The sequence below is a fragment of the Saimiri boliviensis genome, chromosome 9 (genome assembly GCF_048565385.1).
Source record: "Saimiri boliviensis isolate mSaiBol1 chromosome 9, mSaiBol1.pri, whole genome shotgun sequence".
In the NCBI taxonomy this organism is placed as follows: Eukaryota; Metazoa; Chordata; class Mammalia; order Primates; family Cebidae; genus Saimiri; species Saimiri boliviensis.
Window position 1 is genome coordinate 11,234,195 of NC_133457.1, and position 20,018 is coordinate 11,254,212.

Genomic DNA, 20,018 nt, shown 5'->3' on the forward strand with positions numbered 1-20,018 from the left:
CTGCCTTATTGGCTGACATGATTATAAGGAGATGTAACAGCTCTGATTTGTATTCCTGAATCTCATTTTCCTCGTTTATGAAACACAAATTTAAAAATCCTTTTGAAGATCAAATGAGAATATTTGATATTATTGTGTAAACTGTCAAGTACTACAAAAATATTAGTCATTTTTCACAGTTACAGCATGTGTATGTCACATGGTTAATGTAACGTTTTCATAAAATAAACCTTGAAATGTCCCTGCTGCTTAATTTTTATTCTGCAACTCTTTTCAGTCATTATTATGTATGATATGCTTTTTAGGGGCATTTGATTTTTAAAGAGAATAAGTACAAACTGAAAAGAGAAGGACAATGAAATTAAGAGACTACAGTCATGATAATTTTGTTGATTAATTACACATAGAACTAGATTATATTCCTCCCAAAATATTTTCTGAGAAATTAATTTGAAATGGCTGTACAGTTGTTGCTTAAGTTAAACTTTTTTAAAAGCCTAAAGATATAGTTATATTTTCATACAATAAAATAGGGAAAATAGAATTCTAGTGCTACTTGCTCTCACCAGAAATAATCATAACTTTTAAACTGTTCTTTATGTTAAATTAAATTTTTCATTTTTACTACCTCATGTTTTGGATGAGCATGTATTTTTAAATTTATTTCCACACCCTTATTGTACCTGTATGATAAACTGCTGACTTACATTCATACCATAATTATCTTTCAGTTTTATTTGTCTGTTCCTAAAGAATCACAAAAATAAAGAATTCTATTTATGGTTGTATTTTTCAGCAACCCTATGTCAGATAATGATGCATATTACTATGGAAATCATAGGCAAGTCCAAAGGGAGATGGAGAAGAAGAAAGCAAGCTTTAAAGTCTATACATTCCTAACACTACATTAGGAACTCAGCACTTGCAGTGAAATCAAAGAACGATCACACTCAATTCCATCTCAGACTTACACTGAAATATGAAACTTCAAAAAGAAAACAAAGTTAAGAACTTTAAGCTAATCAACATTTTCCAACTTATTAACATTATTGCTGACTTTATCACACTAGAAAACATAAACGAAAATACAAATTTTGTATATGCATAAATATATTTTTTCTATCAATTATGACATTCAAGCAATAATAAAGTAAAAGCACAATAAAATGATATATAGAAATTTCTCAGTCACAAAAAAATTTAATTAAGCTATTAATCTTATGAAAACCATAAATAATCCTTAATGAAACTATATTATAAAGTAATTTTTGGCATTCTACTTTTAAAATCATCAATAAATTAAAGAAAATTCTTAAATGTTATTTTTTCAATAACAGTATTCTACTATAATAATCTTTTTGAAATTAAGCATTTCAAATAAAACATTAAAAACAAATTATATGGACTTACTTGAACTTTTGATGAAATCATACTTTTGTATCTACAATAATGTGAAATTAAACTTTTTCCTCACAGTGTAGGTCTTTTATAACAACAGTGTTATTCTTGTCTCTGACACAAACACTGTGCTATCACACAGTATCCGTATACTATATCCATATATTACATGGCTACCAACAGTAGGCTTCAAATAGATGGAAAAATTATGTTTGTGACAAAATTCTAGGAAAGGGAATGGTTAAGTGAGAGAATAATTTCTAACTTTCTAACTCTGGGTCAATGGATTTGGGTACATTTAGATAGACACACATATTTGCACACTGCAAATGTGCACATGTGTATATATATTTATATGTGTCACCCAAAACATAAGGATTGTGTAATCATTTAATCCACAATTTTACATTTATGAAATTTGATAAGGTATTACCTTATCTCTACTCAATTTGATGTAAAGCCAACAAAGTCTCTGTCAACATTCATTTTAATTAATCCAATAATGTTAACTGCTGATAGCTTCATTCTCCTTGTTTCCTGTTGGCAACCAGAAAGGTAATTCTCACTCTAATTTAGCTCTCAGGGTGCCATCCACGAGGGATTGTCACCTTGCTGTCGATTGTGACCTCTGATCCCACCACTTTTTTGCTATAATAGTCCTACCTTTGCATATTTAATGAACTTTGTACATGGTTATAAGGATAAAAGCAGTGAAATGTTAGGCCCTGCTGCAAAATGTTCCATTGTTTCTATATGTCTAATTGACCTTTCATGTTACTAAGAAAAACAAACCAATAGGTTTCTTAGTATCCAGTCCAATGCAATCTTTATTATTAATATGCTAAACATGTTTCTTTCAAGGCAATGACACCTAAACACTGCTAGAAGTATCAAAATGACTTCTCATTAATAACCATTATATTAATCACTGTTGCCCAAAACTAGAATCTGACTGCGAAATCCCCTGGTGGAAATTGCTATAATCGTTCAAACTACAGGAAAGAATATTTTTCAGCATAATTACTGCTGTCGTCTTACTGAAAAATATCCCATTAGATGGCAGCTTTTAGTTACGTAAATCGTGTTGATTAATTTTTAACTTCCAGCATTTATATGACATTGCACAAGTGAAGATCTTTGATAATTTAAATGGTTAGCTGAGCAATTATTAAAATAACTCACAGCAATTCAAACATTCATTTACTTACTAGAGGTGCCATACATCATTAACTCCTGATTAAAACAAAGTTGGCAAATTGCAAGTGCTGAACTGATCACTTTGATATGTATTTCATGGTGTTTCATTAAAACTATTTGTATCATGTATGATGCCTCAGATGCAAAGATAAAACTTTGGTATAAATGTTTCAAAGCAAAGGATCTAAACAATACTGGCAACATGGCATCCCAACTGTGTGCTCAAGTGCATACCTGTGGCTCTACGCAGGCAATTTAAATGATCTATATCATTACCATTTTTATCTATTCCAGTAACTCTTTAAAACAAAGTTTCAGTAAAAGAAAAGAATGTGTTCTTAGTCAAAGTGTGACTTAGTTCTTAGTCTTACTTGTATAATTTATGTTTTCATTGACTTATCTGAATCTTCATCTTTACTGTGAATTCTTAGATAACTTTCAGTTTCTTTATATGTAAATTGAGAAGATAACTGTGCTTAGCTCATAATGCTGTACTATAGGATAATATGACTCAAGAAACATAGATTTGCCTAGATAACACATGGGATGTACTAAGCAATAAATTATCTTTCTCATATCAAATGTCTATTATAATATTTCAAATATATGGCCATAATGAAAAGATAAATGTTTTATACCTGAAAATAAATATCTTTTGGTTCTTTATGTCTCTCTACATTAATATTTATTCCATCTTTTATTCTTTATAGTTACCATAGCATTTAGTTTGGTAGCTAGTATAGAATAGAGGTTCTCTTACAATTCTTTTAATTGATTCTTTTCTAGCCCAATCTGATATTTTGCTTCCTCTACACCTCCCTCATGACCACCACCATGCGCTTCCCATGTATTTACCTTCCATTTTTAAAGGCAACTTAATTAACTTTATTTTTAAAAGCACTGAAGGTTTAAATTGTAAGAAATATCAGTCTATATCAATTTTCCACTCTTTGATTAGTACCATCTACTACACGTATCATGGAAAGTTGACCATCTCATATCTGCTTAAATACCTGAAATTAGAAGTACATTGGCAGGTTTTCCAGCAGGTTTTCCATTTTAGACAGCTCTGTTAAGAAACCTCCTCTTTGAACTGCCTCCTGATGTAACTAAATCTTTACCCAGAAGATTTTTATCTATATGACTTTGTGACTTAAAGACACAGTGAGTCTATTTCTTTACATTTTAAATATTAAATAGAAAGGCTGGGCTATACATTCTCTGAGGAGAATGAAGTTCTAATATTTGGTATTTTTGTGATTATTTTTTGACTGTTAGCTACCTCTCTGAAGTGTGTCTACCATGATTAGTCTCCAGATCCTTTAACATGGTCATTCTTTAACAAAGTGTGCTTCAGTTTGGTAAGTCATATTAAAATGTGAATCAGAATCAACAACTACAATAATGCATTATGCAGATAATAAATGCTACCATTTAATAATGTCTTAAATGCCAGACAATGTAAGAGTTTTGTGTGCATTATTTCATTTAATCTTCACAGCACTTACTTGAAGTAAGTGTGAAGCAGTTTGCTGTGCCCTGTTTACTAACTTGTCTGAGTTGCATGAGACTGAACACATTCATGCACAGCAAATTACACGAAGTGGATTGATTGCTTGATAGGCAGCAAGGGAAAACAGAAGTCTAGGGTTCAGTGTGAACTGGTCCCCCAGTGCTCAGGCAATTCTGTGGGGTGAATGGAGCCTTTAATGCATGTGCCCAACTTGTACCATAGTTGAGGATACAAATGGGACAAAAGGCAGCCTGTTCCAGGTTACATACCTCGATGTCACATAACTCACCTGGCCAAAGCATGGCTGTTCAAGTCAGCTTCACTCAAGATGTTGCATTCCTAGCATGTAGCATAGGTACTCTTTGGAACTACAGATGAGACAGAGAAGAGAAATGGGTTTGCCCAAGACCACTCAAAGAACTGTCCTGCAGTAATTCTCTTACTGCTTCATTTCATGATGGGAAACTGACCCTTGGAAATCTTGAATTTATCATGAACTTTCCAAAGCTCAGGATCGATGAATCTTCTTTTACATTTATTAGCTTTTATTACCTTTCCCATATAGTCTCATTTAAAAATAGTTAACATAAACTTGCTCCCCCTGTATTAATTGCTCATTCTCCTATAATGCCCAAATATTTATTTAAACAAGATTTTAAAACTTGCCTTGCATTGTCGAGGTAACTTAAAAATTTAACTATTAAATTCCAGTGAAAGTTCCTACTGTTACTCACTCACAATCTAATTTCTGAAAATAAAATATATTGGTCAATAGTGCCATCTAAAAGTATTCAGACAAAATTTTTCCAAATAACTTCCATTTTAATAGGCTATATTAACATAATAAGGCTATATTAAGTACAGTTTTTTCAAACACTGAACACCTTTGTTGGATTAAGTGTAACTTAAGTATTAAGTTATTGGATAAATAACTTAATATTCTCATATTTTTTCATACTCCCAGAATTAAATGAAGCAAATATATATTTCCACATCTGTGAAAGTAAATGTTTATTCAATCTACTTATGGTGTTCAGAACATTTGTCACAATCTGCAGGGGAAAGAGATATATTTTTATAGAGTTAATTTATTTGAAAAGTTACACATGTTGCATAAATCACCTGATCTATTTTTGTAATAAGCAAGGAGATAAAACATGATATTTCTACAGAAGGTAGAAGACTGAGATTGAATTGGCAATTTTGTTGGAATAATAATGTTACTTCTTAAGTTAACTTTAGGTTTGCTCTTGGTTTAAAATTTAGTATTCAGGAAGCTTAATAATCATCATTTTAAAGTTCTAAATTCACATTATAACACAGTGCGGAGGGGGTTCGATGGTTATTCTCCTTAATTTTAAATTCTGAGGTGATAAAATTAAAGGAGAAGGTATTCTCATCAGAAATAAAATGAGTGATATATGTAACTTCCATCATCTGTTGGAATAGTCACACATTCTCTGAGGTTTTCAGTGTTGTGACCAATTCCCCATTTATCCCTAAGAAGCCTTCCCACAAATCATCTCAATTGTTGGTCAATACTGAATTTCTAAAATTCACCGTTTACTCTTTGCCAGATCATTATGTTCTGCATGATTGTAATATTACAAAAAAGAACCAGGACAAATTATGAAACTTGATGTTTATGCAAAAGTGTGATTTCTGGTCAATAATAAGATAGAAAATTAGCCACAGCTGGCAGCTTGTTTTCCAAAATCAATTCTAGTGAAACTGCAAATTTGAAATGTAAGTAAGGATTCCAGGAGCTAATAACCATCATCACAAAATAGTCCCTTTGTAAAACCCCCAGAAAGAATAAAGGATGTTTTTATCTAGATATGTGACTGAAACCTGACGAGCAGAATTGCAGGAGAAATCAAGAAGATAGGACAGAGGAAGTCCTTTTAAAACTCTGCCATACACATACCAGGGCTGGAGTCCTTGAGTTACTTTCAGATTCTAAATGGGTAAACAATTTATTTGAAGATGAATTGACTGATCAACTTCTTTAATTACTCCTCCAAATCCTTTAGGGTATAGGTTTTTACCTAGGTGTGAGGTCTGATACTAAAGTTGTTTCACCATAATGAGTTAAATGTACAGCTCTGCTCATAGTTGTTGCCTGGTAGAGTAGCTTCAAATAGATAAAATCAACACTGAGACCTACCCCTGGACCTTTATCACATACTGCAAGGAGAGTGGCTGTCACTCCAAGAGAAAATGAGATAAGGGTTGAAAATAACTAAACACTTGCATAAGAAAACCTCCTCAAAAGAATTACATCAAACTGAACAATCTACCTTATCTGTCTCTTAGTTACAGAACAGATGGAATACAGATTTAAAATAAGCCTATTAAGTATCTTCAGGCATGAAGTGATCATAATAGTAATATAAGATAAGATCACTTTCACCATTCATCCAATGCAGATTAATTTCTGTAGCTTTGGATTTGCCAAAACCAAAGAAACAGTAGCAAAATCTTTGTCACTAAAACCAGAGGCAATCTATCATAATCAATAAAACAGAAACAAAACAATACAGTTTTTCTCTATTTCATTGATTTTTGAGCCCTTGCATTTTGAAAGAGTGATGGAGGAGACAGCTGCATTCAAACTTTAATTCTTTTGTAGAATTTTATTTTAAAGTTACTTACATGTATTACTCAGAAAAATAAATGTGTATGTAACTATGTTTGTGTACACTATCACACATGATAATCCATAGATTTTCCTCCTCCATCACCGTTTCTTTCTCCAAGTTCTCTTTATACATCAATGACTTGAAAACATTAGGCAATTACTTCTGATTCTTCTGAAATATATGCTTCATGAGGACAGAAATTTTCTGTGTATTGATTTTAGTTTCACACTGGCGTGTTGGAAACTTTCTTCAAATGTCTCGCTCTTCTTGGACACAGGTAGAAACCTGATAAAATAATAAAACCATTCTATGTGCCTTAACAGAAGGTGGAGAGGACATTCACCCAATGGCAGACGTTCTTATATCAGAGTAAGAGAGAAGGTGGAGGGCTCAATAGTTCAATGCATATGTTATACAGACCTGTACCTTATTTCTGTTTTTAGGCAAAACTTCTGTTTCTAGTCTAGAGTCTCTTGGGGATGTTGCAGAGTCCTTCTTCGCTGAATTCCCTTCAGATATTCTGAAGGCTGTGGCTTTAGCTGCTCTTCTGCCATGTAGGTGTGTTTATCTCTCTTATGACATAGAAGTTATTTGTCATTAGCAGTGTATACTTTTTTCTTTTTGTTTCATATTTATTGTTATTTATGAATTCGATGTGGGTATCAGAAGAAAGAGAGCAGAAAAAAGCTGTGGTAGGTTTGTCAGGCATATTCACAATTTTTATGAAATTTTTTTGATGTAGCCAAGTTTTCTAGTTTTTATGTCACTATTGAGCTGCCATTTTAAAAGGCCATTCTCTCAACCCATCAGCTATGTTCACTTCAATCTCTAATAAGTAGGGAGGGGCATTAGGTTCTTTACGGGACCATCTCAAGCAACCACAAAGGAAGGGCAGTTAAAAACAAACAAACAAACAAACAAAAAAACAGTTGTGTTTGCTCCTTTTTAAAACACAAAGGTAGAGACGCCAGAGAGAAGTAGGATTATGGAGGGTTATGCCTGTCAGTTCCAGGGACTAAATGTTTTACATCTAGGTCTATAGGCATCATCTTAAATTTGAAAAACAGAAGCTGATCATTTTGAAAATGGTTGTATTTTACCATTTCATTAAATAAACAAAAGAAAAAGTAATGAAAAATAAAATGGGAATGTGAAAATATAGTCTCAGATTATAGAGATGTAATAGATTATACAGCAGATTTTCTATCTGATTGTAAAAATTGTCTTAGCTGCTTCAAAAAATGGTGATATATAAAAAAAGCTACTGAGAAAGAAATTAAAGACCATGAAATGGACAAGTAAATGTGCTATTCACTGTGGTAATATACTGGTAGAGAATAGATTGAGCTCTGATCAGTTGTAAACAAAAGAAGGCCCAGCGAATTTCACAGCTTTTCTAATCAGAAAGAACATAGCCTGCTAGTTACTTAGGGGACTTATATTTTAAACTTTTTATTGACTTACAATGTTTCAGATGTCAGCAGATTTCTTACCTGTGAATCAATACTTTCAGAAGAAATACAGTAGAGTTTGTAGGGAAGAAAAATGATTTTTGAGTAAGATAAATATAGTTTTCTCACTGGGCCACATGTCCTTAGAATTCTGTCTTAATTCTTCATCTTTATCATGAAGGGGTTTAATTGTAGGTTGTGTATCTGGCACACAGATTTTAATAAAGGTTGACACATATTCAGAAACTGAAATACACGACCATCTCCATCATCTTCCCACTCCTCTTGCAGGGTTTCTGTTTTGATCCAAATCTGTATTCCTTTTCCTTAAGGAATTTAGGAAGGTTTAGGTTTCCAAATGTAGGTTTATTGTACACGGTGCATTTTAGAGTAATAGGTTAACTAAATAACCTATTACTGAAAAGGTTATTTGTATCTTTTCCTGAGATTGGAAGTACCCACAATTTTTGTGTTAATGCTCACAAATAGCAGCAATATAGCATACCATTCCTTTACATCATATTTAACTATATAATTGCAAATTAAAACAACAGAAAAATAGAAATGTAGAATTCATGTCAATAAAAATTGCACATTTTATGAACAAATGTGATCTGAACATATCAACCTGATTTATATGCAGAGATATTCTACAGAGTACAGAAAGAAGACTAACTACAGTTTCAAGGCACCCTTGAATAATTATTCCCATGTCCTCCTTCTGCCCTTTTACTTCTTGGTGGTCTTCAGACATTCTTTTTCTTTAATTGCACCAGAAGTAGTAGGGGGTAAGAAGAAGGGGTAGACAAAGCGATTTTGTATACAGTTATAGATACAGCCTTTTGTAGTTTAATTTTTGAAACTGCGGCCTTTGGTTCTTTGAATCTATTTACACAGATGTTGGGGAAGACGGCTTGTAACCATCTACCACTGGCCTTGTGGTCACCTTTGCCTTTAAGCAATCTCTGGGAGGTACATTAAAAATGATTGTATTAGACGCTCATTTCTAAGATACCATGTTTTTATTCCACGTTCTCCTTTTGGAATGTAACCTAACCTCATAATCTTTAAACACAGGCATGTTTACTTAGTATTATATGATTAGTTCATTTGGAGACCTGTAGTTTCCTCATGTTAATATCAGAAGTTTATACAATGTACGAGGGATAAGCTAACTGTACACCTATTATGCTACTTTAATATTTCAAAAATGGTGGAATTGAATTTTGACATAGAATACCAACAATTAACAGTAAAGAGAAAATCAATCCTACCTGATTTTAGGTTTCAGACTTTGATATTAGGAAACATATTTTCAGATGGTAACATTGCATAAAACAGTAACTGAAATATAAAAGTGTATGAAAATATATCACAATCATTAATGGCAATATTATCAAAAGTTAACAGCATATTTTATTTTCTCTTTTCCATCATTTTGCTATATTGGCTACTATAAGAACAATTAAGGAGGATGTAATAAAACACAACTTAAGTTTGTCTTTAAAATCTTGTTATCCTTCTCTCCCTCTCTCCCTCTTTTGACTACACAACAGTAGGTTGTTTCTGATTCTTCTCCTTAGGGATATATTCTGTTCCTTCAGACTTTGCAGGTGCCCATGTCCTGCTGCTGTGCCCAATGCTTCACTCTACTAAGAGTTTTTACCTGGTCAGGTGTCATGGCTGCCAAGCTGAAGGATGAACACTAAATTGGACAGGGAGATGTGTACAACATGGTTTTTACCCTCAAAGTCAGAGGTGTTACATATATGATGGCATCAGAGAACCAGCAATAGTGACTAGGCAGTTTCTCTGCTTTAGCAAACTTGGATCTTGCTCCCTAACTGGTCAGATGGACCACCTGCTGCTATGCCTAATAACTGCAGCTCAGTTATCTACGTCTCTTCTCACCTTTTTACCAGGAAGGAAGCATTGCCTTTGATTGTCCATCAGGCCTAATCCTTTCTCAGCATGATACTCGTTAGCATAATTGCAGAGAAAGATCCAAAAATGCACATTAGAAGTTGTTCCTTTTTAAAAATGTATATAATTTGAATGAAAAGTTACTGTGTGTATTTCACTAATCTAATAGTTAAGGTTTCTTCCATTATCATCTTTTTCAATCTTTATATTTTCATTATTTGTATGTAATTAGAAACCCTTCTCAACTCTAAGAAACTTTCATAATAATCTTTATTAACGATAGCATCATCAAGAGAAGTTTTAGGTAAGATTTTAAAGGCTGTTATCTCCAGAAAAAATAAAATACGAACAATTCCAGTTATTTTTGAATCATCTTTAGTCATATGTTTGAATTGCTCTTGACTTACTTAAAAATAGAATGAAAGAACTTAGTTCTGAGATCTCTTTCCAACAGAATTATGAAGTCACTGAAAGCCTGTTTATTCAAGAGGATAAACAGAGTGCCAAGTGTACTTGCCCATAAAGTGAAGGTGCTGCAAGCTCAAAAAATAAGACAAAATGGGCAGCAAATGTATGCTTGAACAAATAAAACTTCTATTTACTAGGATAATTATATATTAAACTTTTAAAAAATAGAGAAAGCCTTAAAATTTTTTATAAATAGAAGGGGAAAACTATAATTGATATCTTAGTTTAAAAAATATAACTTTCAAGAGTTTAATGTCAATATTCAAGGTAAAACACAAATATTGAAGAAAAAGATTGTACAAATGGAGAATCAAAATATTATATGGTCATTTATCCACATAGTAGTATTAATTTGTTAACTTACAGAGCCATTTAGCTTTTGTCTTTCTGTACAAGGGAAATAGCACAGTGTCAGAGAGGTAATTGAAGTTATCTGGGGCTTTGTTTGATCCAACTTGTAAGTAAGAAAAAATAAATAATAAGGTTAATAAAAGGACTTTAAAAGCTGCAATTGGTGCGCAAGGCACATCTTGACAAGTATAAAAAATATAATTAAGATTCCTTGGATATTACTGATGTGAGAAGTTCTACTACCCTTTTTGTGTTTCAGTGAAAATGTAATGTACTTTGATAATATGAATTTTGCCAAGGTCTTGTTATTTTTTAATGTTATTGTTCAGCTCCTTATGTATGAAGATACTATTTTCAAAGTCCTAGTTCAAAACAGCTTTTGTTTTGAAGCAGAGAATTCCTGGTGTAAACTTCTCTTGTTAGTTTTGCCCAGTGTTTATCATTAACATGGTGGCCATGACATGAGGCAAAGTAAAAATTCTAAGAAGGTCTTAACCCCAAAAGAGAACACAGTTAACATTTGTTTTCTCCAAGCTAAGAACATTTTATAAAAATTAAAATAGCCTTACAATTTAAGGTTAGATATCATGAGTTCTTCCTTTTCATTCATGATGGAAAATAACTGGAAATTGAATGGTTTTTTGTTAACCCATTTCAGACATGCTTTATAATGTAGCTTTGGAATATTGGAGGGCAAATTTACACAAAAAACAGACTGAATTTGATACTGGCAGGTGAGGGGAGGTCCTCAAACTTGGTGGGACTTCAACCCCAGCAGGTATCCAAGCTCTTGACACCACAGTGAGAAGAATGAGTCAGAAAATGGTGAAAGTAGAGATTCATTGCAAAGTGAAAGTACACACTCAAGAAAGGGTAGTGTGTGCCTAATCAAGAGAGTCGCACAAGAGAGTTTGGGGCTGCTACCTTTACGGGTTTCTTTAACCAAGGGGTGGAATATTCATAAAGGTTTTTGGGAAATGGTAGAGATTTCTCAGAACTGTGGTGCCATCCATTTTTATACCAAATATGAATGTTCTCGGAACTGTCATGGTGTTGGTGGATGTGTAAGTCAGTATGTTAATGAGCATATAGTGAGGTCCTAGGTGAAACATAGCTCAAATTCAGTACCATGTTGGGTCCAGTTGGTCTTAGCCAACTTGGCCCTCGCTCTGGTTTTCTGGAGTTTTATCAATTGTGTCTGGCTTATGCAGCTATTTGAACAGAGGGTTTTTAGCTAGTCATGTGAAACTGCTGCCTTGGATTTTCTATTCTCCTGCAATCACAGTGTATTTTTCCTGTCTCAAATTCATATATGCCTTTCTTACTTTTCTGCTCAGTAAACTATACTCTAGTATGTTCTTTTGCTTAATTATTTTAAAAGTATTGGCAAATCAGTTTCATTTCTCCCAAATACTTCTGAGAATTTTTGAAAGACTTATACATGTCTCAGCTAAAATCCTGGCACTGGACCACTGACTGCTTAGCTGCATGTTATTGATTTCTTTCTTTAGGTAAGATCTTACAGGCAGCAACTGCATAGGTGCCCCCACGTGGTGTACTGAAGACCAAGATCTAATGTTTAAAACATTTTAAGTCTTAGATATAGCATAAAAGCATTCATAGGCTAGAAAACAACAAATTGGACACAAAATATTAAGTCATCTTTAACCCATATTTGTAATCATTTTGTAGTTTGTCTTATCAGAAATTAGAGACTCAGAGAGAAGGAAGAATATCCGCTCTTCATCCAGGCTAAACCATCTCCAATATCTGTCTCACTACTTACCTTGTATAAGATCTCCATGTCTGAGCTCCCATTAAATGTTGCAAAATTTATACAAATGGCCCTAAAAAAGAATATTAATTTGCAGAGATAAATCCACATTTAAAAATAAAGATTTTCAGAACAAGATGTGATGTGTAGAAATGCCTCATAATATGGCATAATTAACATAATGAGGAAATGGTAAATGGTCATAATTCAGACAAACTTTAATACTGTTATACAGAGTACTTTTCCTTGAAATCCTACAGTTCTGGCCATCTTCATTCCAGATTTTTTTAAAAAATCATCTCATAATCAAATGGTCCACTAGGTTAGATTTTCCAGGACAGAGTGTTTGACTAAAGAGTCAATAATTCTTGCAATAGAGAACACCTTAGCAATAGCTTAGAAATTAGTTTGACCAAAGTCTCAAAGATTCTAAGGCCAATCATTAGGGCTCAATCTCAGGCTGTAATAGTGTTTCAATAGTGTTTTCTGCAGAACAGTGGCTTTGAGTATACAGATATTCCATATTTAGAATCTATTGGTGGAAAGTAGGAATAGTGGCTGCATTTCTCCTTTCATGACAAATTTGACACTCAGGAGATAATAACCTTATGAGAATAAATAGTATTCTCCATTTTCTTTGGCTGTGTATACTCACATGAAATTAAATATATGAAGGATATTTCAAAACATTCTGGAAATATGTATGTGTGTATATATATATATATATATATAATTTTAAAAAATAAACTTTAGCCAGTATCAGTCTTTGACAACAAAGTTAACCATTTAAACTATACAGTATAAATGTAGTTACAAACAAAATGTATGCATGGGAAAATGTTTCTTACATTGTACATACTTTCTCCAGTGATGCCCTAAGGACTCCTATAAAATATGTCATTGGTTGAATTATAACTATAACTTTAATGCAAATGGAAAACTAGAGCATTTTTTAAAACAGGACACATGTACACTTTGTATGGTTTTTCAATTGTACTGTTTCTTTTGTGTGTGTGTATGTCTATGAGTATGTCTATGTAATTTTAGGTAGTTATAGAGATTAGATATTGAACAAGTTAATTAGGAAGTAACCAGATTTTCTTTGTTATAAAAAATGATTAATTTTAATTGAATTTTTAGTTAAACAGTAAAACTGGATAAGAATTCACCCTATTCGGGGAAAATATATACTGTGCTTTTCAGACTAAAAGTATTCTTTCTTGAGTGACCCAGTGTTAGCCTTTACTGCAGAAATAGATTTGTTTTGGTAGACCCCTGTAGCCAGCTACCTGCAGAGAGAAAGGAATTCTGCTAGAGAGAATTCTTAATACAGTAGGTAAATATTCTTCCATTTGGTGAAGATTTCACATATGATATTCTCTTACATTCAGCATAATTATAAACTTATAGTTTTAATATGCTTTCAGAATAAATAAAAAATTATAAAGTTAAAAAGATAATTGTATATCCTTATTGAAAAGGTTTGGCCTATTAGAATCTAACAGATCTACTCTGAAATACCTGAGAATAAGGTGTAAATGACTAAGAAATGAAAATACAGCAGAATGTACCAGATGTTTTTTATGTGTTGACTATACATATATCTTTCTCTGTTAGCTTTTAGTTGCAGACAGAGTGCAGTGTACATAATTTTAGTCACAATAGATTGCTATGCGTTATATATTCACATATGAATATAATTTCTCTGAAGATTGAAATAGATAGAAAAAGACAATATGGTGTATATGCTGAATTCTACATACAAGCAAATGTGAATAATATAGTTAGATGCTCTCTTCAAGGGGCTTCTTATCATTATCTCACTGGGCCATGTAGGGATTAATTAGTTAAAGTTTGTAGGCTCTTTGAAGCTAGGAAATACTACGGAAGTGCTAAGCATTATCATGGTAACACGAGAGTGAGGCATAAGTGATTTGCAACCTCATCAGCTCTTTGAAATGTGTGTCTAGTCTGATTCACAGTTTTCTCTTACAGTGTTTTATGGATTGCAATGTTCTTATCAGATTTGAAGATGAAATGTGTTCTATTGAAATCATACTAATCTGCACAATCTTTTTTTCTGTATATTAGTAAAGGGATGTTTCTCAAAATAGAAGAAAACTTGAGATATTATTTCAAAGGTAATTTAATAAAGTAGAATTTTCACATCAATTACAACTCATCTATTATCATTTGACTGACTAAGTTGTAGCTCTCTTAATTAGTGCAACTAAAGTCTAGTCTAGTTAATTTGCATAAAGGTACCTATTCCCATCTTTTATAGTTTAAAAGACAGGAGACTATTCACTGATTCTATAAAGATTATATAGATTTTATTAGCATGTTTCAATCATTTATCACTACAATAATGTCAATTCTAAAATGTAATTTTTATTTTTTGTAATTTCTTGGAATTACAACTGGACAGAGAAATTTAAAAGCAATTACTTCACAAAGTGATTCAAAGTTAAAGTAACTATTGTTCATTATAAAGTTATGTTGTTTCTGAATAAAAATTTTAAAAGTTATAAATACAAAACAACCTAATAAATACCAATTTAACCCCACGTAGAAATAACAGCTACTAATGCATATCTTGTCCTATTTACACTACATTTGGTTACAATTGGGATACACCCCGTCAGGATCATTTCCTTTTCTCCATTTCCAGAGGTGCCATTATCATGAACCTGATATTACCTTTATATTTTCATAAATTTATCAAATACATATTTCTAAATAATACTGTTTTGTGATTTTCCTCTTAACATTCTTGTTGTGAGCAATCATTATTGATAGCATAGATCTCAGTCTACTGAATTCCATCATGTTCCTAATGTGTTTATTGAAATGCTATAGTAAAAATCTTTCTCTATGTCTCCAGGTGCACATGTGTGAGAGTTTCAAATGACTATACTAGAATAGCTGGACTGCAGTGTATCTACGGTTTTCACTTTGAGGGGACCAAATATCATTGTTTGCTCCCAGGAGTACCACTTTATTACTATTGTTCATTCGTCCTAATTGGCTTAATATGTGTCCTGTATTTTTCATTTTTAATGAACTATTATTATATGTTACATTGATTCAATCCAGAATGGGTTTGTTAAATGTTCATTTTGTTTAATACTTACAGCTATTGTCATGGCTCTACCAGTATGTGAGCAAAATGAAATGTTAACAGAATTGACTTCAATACGGGGTTAAGTCTAAAATTTAACTTTTTTTCCTGACCTATTTCACACTAAACATAGATAATGCTTCTCTTTGCAGGACAGCATGCAGAGTACTTGATAATAAACCAATATGCACTGAGTCAGTGGTGGCTAAGGATGGCTAACTTTTTCCAGTCTTGCATGGTGATGGAGGAAGTAGTTGACATAGTTTTTGATGTGGTCCACTTACATGAAACTGCCAGACCATCATATGGTGGGTTTGGGAAAAATGAAAGAATAGGCTAGATATATGTAAATGATGTGCTGTAAATAGACCCTGAAGATGCAGAGAGGAGTTACTCTGGCTACAGTGGTTTTGTCATCTCTCATATACCTACAACTGTTTATTTGTAAGTTGCTTGGTAATGACTACGTTTTAAAAAATAATCTGTTTTCAGGAGCAATGACCTAAAAAATGCAAGTACATATTTAGTTAAAATGTACTGAATTTTCCTTTCAATCCAATCATGAATTGAAAAATGCCAATAAATATATTGTACAATCATAAAACTTGTACAGTGTGTTTGTTGTAATTTTCAGTTCAATCCAGGATTGGAACCACAAGGCTAACAATGATATCCTAAAACCCAGAAGATAGAAAGCTGAGGGGGAAAAACTGCTGTTATTTCAATAGTGAATACTTAGCTATGTTATGAAAACTATGCCTGAAAATTACATTTTCACAGATTTAATATGTAAACTTGGAAAAAGTAAGCATATAACACTGAGAAGCATGGCTTTGTATTTACTGTTTTTAAAATAAATTGTGTGCATTTTAATTAATCTAATTTTTTCTGCATTTATGAAATATGCATCAATAATTGTTAGTCTGTTAGCTCCATTAGCAACAGAAGAAATTTCTTATTTATTTTATTTTATTTTTATAGTTACACTTTAAATTCTGGGGCACACTTGTGGAATGTGCAAGTTGGCTACATAGGTATACATATGCCATGTTGGTTTGCTGCATCCATCCCCTTGTCATCTACATTAGGTATTCCTCCTAATGTTATCCCTCCCCAATGCCCCTACTCCCTGCTATCCCTCCCCTAGCCCCCACAACTCCCAACAGGCCCCAAGGTGTGATGTTCCCCTCCATGTGTCCATGTATTTTCATTGTTCAACACCCACTTATGAGTGCAAACATGCAGCGTTTGGTTTTCTGTTCTTGTGTCAGTTTACTGAGAATGATAAGTTTCCAGCCTCATTCATGTCCCTGAAAAGGACATGAACTCATCCTTTTTTATGGCTGCACAGTATTTCATGGTGTATATATGTGCCACTTTTTCTTTATCTGGTCTATCACTTATGGGCATTTGGGTTGTTTCCAGGTCTTTGCTATTGCAAACAGTGCTGAAATAAACATACGTGTGCATGTGTCTTTATAGCAGAATGATTTATAATCCTTTGGGTATATACCCAGTAATAAGATTGCTGGGTCAAATGGTATTTCTATTTCTAGATCCTTGAGGAATTGTCACACTGTCTTCCTCAATTGTTGAACTAATTTACACTCCCACCAATAGTGCAAAAGTGTTCCTATTTCTCCACAACCTCTCCGGCATCTGTTGTCTCCAGATTTTTTAATGATCACTATTGTAACTGGTGTGAGATGGTATCTCAGTGTGGTTTGATTTGCATTTCTCTAATGACCAGTGATTATGAGATTTTTCATATGTTCGTTGGCTGCATAAATGTCTTCTTTTGAAAAGTGTCTGTTGATATCCTTTGCCCACTTTTTAACGGGGTTGTTTTATTCTTGTAAATTTGTTTAAGTTCTTTGTAGATTCAGGATATTAGCCCTTTGTCAAATGGGTAGACAGCAAAAATATTTTCCCATTCTGTTGGTTGCCAGTTCACTCAAATGAGAGTTTCTTTTGATGTGCAGAAGCTCTGGAGTTTAATTAGATTCCATTTGTCTATTTTGGCTTTTGTTGCCATTGCTTTTGGTGTTTTAGTCACGAAGTCCTTGCCTTTGCCTATGTCCTGGATGGTATTGCCCATGTTTTCTTCTAGAGTTTTTATGGTGTTAGGTCTCATGTTTAAATCTTTAATCCATCTGGAGTTAATTTTTGTATAAGGTGTAAGGAAGGGTTCCAGTTTCAGCTTTCTGCATATGGCTAGCCAGTTTTCCCAACACCATTTATTAAATAGGAAATCCTTTCCCCATTGCTTGTTTCTGTCAGGTTTGTCAAAGATTAGATGATTGTAGATGTGTGGTATTATTTCTGAGGCCTCTTTTATATTTTGTTTGGCCTATATCTCAACAACAGAAGAAATTTCAGAAGTGTTGAATAATGCTGTTTTCCATCTATCGAAAAATTAGATTTAAAAAAGTTTCATTTTTCAATCAATCATTTGAATCAAAATAATGCTGTTGAAAGTTTTTTCTGCCAGGAATAAAAGATTAAACAATATGATAAATGTTTTTTAAAGTTCGATTATAAAGCTAAACATGGTCAATGACCTTTTTATTGATGACAAAATGCAACTTGAGAAAATCTTGACAGTAATTTTATTAAAAATCAATGAAAAATTAAAAGAAATACATTTTGTAGAAAAGAACCATGGATAATTATGGCTACAATATTAATTAATGCATAAAAATATGCTCCAGAATAATTATTTCTCCTAATTTTAATTTTCAAATGACAAATATAAAGAAGTTATTTTTCTGTTTTGCTTCAAGGTAAGTAATTAGGGTTTTACATTTTTGAAGGCTTTTCTTTTCTTTTTTTTTCTTTTGAGACAGAGTCCTGTTCTGTTGCCCAGGCTGGAGTATAGTGGTGTCATCTCAGACTGTAGTTTATGCACAAATCTATGTCTTCAGTTCAAGAACAGCTGTTCTTGAACTACTAACCTCGTGATCCACCTGTCTCAGCTTCCCAAAAGGCTGGGATTACAAAGTGTGAACCATCGCGTCAGGCTGAAGGATTATATTTTCAAAAACAGTTTGAAGAAAACTATTTTATAGGCCCATCAATATAGTAAAACTTATTTGTGAGTAAACAATATATTAAATATGAAATAATTTTGTATATTTTAGTACTTTTTTATTCTAAAAATGTTTCAGTTTTAACAATGAAGTTTTTTAGTCACCCTAACTTGACTAAATATTGTCAAATCATCAAGTAGTTCTGTGGATTGATGGAGCAAACTTACTCTTCCTTACATCCGTGACTGCAATTGGCATTATTATTTGAATAGCAGCCAAGCTAATGAATGAAATTTGGAACTTCATGTGGTTTTGATTTATATCCTCTGATTACTAACGAGCTCCAGCATCTAGTCATGTTTTATTCGTCATTTGACTTTCCTCTTTTCTGAAATTGATCTAACTATTAACCTGTCCTGCTTTCTTCTACTGGGTTAGATTGTCTATATTTATTGTTGCATATTTGTAAGAGTTATTTTTAAAAAATTTTTTTTGGACATTGACACTTCTATATATATTTTTAATAGTGTTTTTCTTGAGTTTTAAAAATCCCGGATAATTTTTATAACTTATGATATGAAGAATTTCAACAAGCCAACACAGAAATTATTTTGTGGCTATAATGCTAACTTCAAATTAATGAAAAAATTTTGCCATTTTAGAAAACATACTTAAAAGGTATTTATTGAAAGTGCTAAAGTGCTCAATTCTATCCTTTTAATAAGTGTTGCATTTAAAAAGTCATTTTAACAAAATCCTTTACCCTTACAGTAAGAGCCAATTATTAAATGTTTTAAATTACCTAGCTCCTGGATGGTTTACTAAATATTTCACAATTGTCATTTTGGCAATAATCACTTAGCATACTTATTAAACTACTAGTTCTCCAGGTTTCATTTCAGATTACTGAACTGGGATTTTGAAGGAAAATACCTAGAAATATTTGAAATTTTTAAAAGAACAACATTCTTATTTGGTGATGTTTGGAAAACTCTGCTTTGAAACATAGGAGAAAGTAAAAAACAAAAACAGAAACACAAAAAAACAATGAAAAGCAAGTCAGGAATCAGGAAAAAGTATCTTATCTTTTCCTTACCTCCTCCTTCTCAAATCATCTGCCTTTATTTTCTTTTTCATTCTTGGTAAATAGT

The 20,018-nt window shown here is 32.6% G+C and overlaps 1 long non-coding RNA gene across 1 annotated transcript in view; it reads right to left on the reverse strand.

Annotated features, from left to right (window-relative positions):
- The window catches only part of LOC141585583 (uncharacterized), a 59,777-nt gene that overhangs the window by 13,817 nt on the left and 25,942 nt on the right, over window positions 1-20,018 (reverse strand). Inside the window, exons 4-6 of the long non-coding RNA XR_012519117.1 lie at window positions 12,730-12,790; window positions 9,476-9,545; window positions 4,398-4,476 (exon numbers count right to left, since the gene is read on the reverse strand). This is a non-coding gene — a long non-coding RNA (uncharacterized LOC141585583). The remainder of the gene's footprint in view (window positions 1-4,397; window positions 4,477-9,475; window positions 9,546-12,729; window positions 12,791-20,018) is intronic.